The sequence below is a fragment of the Bufo gargarizans genome, chromosome 1, assembly GCF_014858855.1.
Source record: "Bufo gargarizans isolate SCDJY-AF-19 chromosome 1, ASM1485885v1, whole genome shotgun sequence".
Taxonomy (NCBI): domain Eukaryota; kingdom Metazoa; phylum Chordata; class Amphibia; order Anura; family Bufonidae; genus Bufo; species Bufo gargarizans.
The window spans coordinates 754,106,581-754,108,856 of NC_058080.1; positions in this window are offsets into that span (position 1 = coordinate 754,106,581).

Below are 2,276 nucleotides of genomic sequence, written 5' to 3' on the forward strand. Positions count from 1 at the left end.
GGAACAAAAATGAACATACATTAAATTGAAGTGAGGATAAAACACACACACACATATATATATATATATATATATATATATATACACATACATACATACATATGTATATATACACATACACACACTCACCTAAAGAATTATTAGGAACACCATACTAATACGGTGTTGGACCCCCTTTTGCCTTCAGAACTGCCTTAATTCTACGTGGCATTGATTCCACAAGGTGCTGATAGCATTCTTTAGAAATGTTGGCCCGTATTGATAGGATAGCATCTTGCAGTTGATGGAGATTTGAGGGATGCACATCCAGGGCACGAAGCTCCCGTTCCACCACATCCCAAAGATGCTCTATTGGGTTGAGATCTGGTGACGGTGGGGGCCATTTTAGTACAGTGAACTCATTGTCATGTTCAAGAAACCAATTTGAAATGATTGGAGCTTTGTGACATGGTGCATTATCCTGCTGGAAGTAGCCATCAGAGGATGGGTACCTGGTGGTCATGAAGGGATGGACATGGTCAGAAACAATGCTCAGGTAGCCCGTGGCATTTAAACGATGGCCAATTGGCACTAAGGGGCCTAAAGTGTGCCCAGAAAACATCCCCCACACCATTACACCACCACCACCAGCCTGCACAGTGGTAACAAGGCATGATGGATACATGTTCTCATTCTGTTTACGCCAAATTCGGACTCTACCATTTGAATGTCTCAACAGAAATCGAGACTCATCAGACCAGGCAACATTTTTCCAGTCTTCAACAGTCCAATTTTGGTGAGCTCGTGCAAATTGTAGCCTCTTTTTCCTATTTGTAGTGGAGATGAGTGGTACCTGGTGGGGTCTTCTGCTGTTGTAGCCCATCCGCCTCAAGGTTGTGCGTGTTGTGGCTTCACAGATGCTTTGCTGTAAACCTCGGTTGTAACGAGTGGTTATTTCAGTCAACGTTGCTCTTCTATCAGCTTGAATCAGTCGGCCCATTCTCCTCTGACCTCTAGCATCAACAAGGCATTTTCGCCCACAGGACTGCCGCATACTGGATGTTTTTCCCTTTTCACACCATTCTTTGTAAACCCTAGAAATGGTTGTGCGTAAAAATCCCAGTAACTGAGCAGATTGTGAAATACTCAGACCGGCCCGTCTGGCACCAACAACCATGCCACGCTCAAAATTGCTTAAATCACCTTTCTTTCCCATTCTGACATTCAGTTTGGAGTTCAGGAGATTGTCTTGACCAGGACCACAACCCAACATGCATCGAAGCAACTGCCATGTGATTGGTTGACTAGATAATCGCATTAATGAGAAATAGAACAGGTGTTCCTAATAATTCTTTAGGTGAGTGTATATATATATATATATATATATATATATATATATATCTTAAATAACTAGATAAGAAAATGGTATAGATTGATGTGGGTTAATAATTAATATCGGTCATGATTACCTACATGGTTTTGTCTGCCAGGATAAACTATATATAACACTTTGTACTGTGAGGGATTAGCTCTTTTTCGGGGGTCATTCTCACAATTATCTTCTCAATAGTCGGATTGCAGTTGGTGCTGCCTCAGACCTGATGACTGACGGGAAAGACATGGAAACTCCTGCCCTAAATCTCCCCTAGCATCTATGAGGCTTGTCACTGCCTCACAGTATATAATTCATATCGGTCAAGGTTGCCCACATGGTTTTGCCTATCCGGATAGACTACATATAAAACGATGGGTGCATACCGTGGGTACATGATTTTAATTCCCTAATGGATGTCTATCCCCAATACTTATTTCTAAAATCAACTGATTTAATATAGAATTAGGTATATAAAATATGCATAAAAATATGTATTGCATAAAAATGACTACACCCATGCTAAATCAATTTAATATAGGATTAGGAGTTATAGAATATTAAATATATAGAATGGAGAATGTAGAACTATGTATAAAAATAGGTATAAAATAGGCAGCATACGTATTTTATAGAATGACCACACCCATAATGGATGAATAATTAAAAATCATTAGATAATTGGTCGATTCCATAGGTAGGAGATTTTAATTATCTAGTAAGTATCAGTCTCTACTGGAGATCATTCTTATATCTTATTTAATCTATGTTCATTACCGACTTGTTTTTATATACATTACTAACTGATGACCAGGCATTGCTCGGGTATTTATTTATTGCAATTTTATATTAAATAGCAGCGACTTTCACAATGGCCGCCCCTTTAACGGTGACCGCCCCTTTTAACAGTGACTTTCACGGTGGC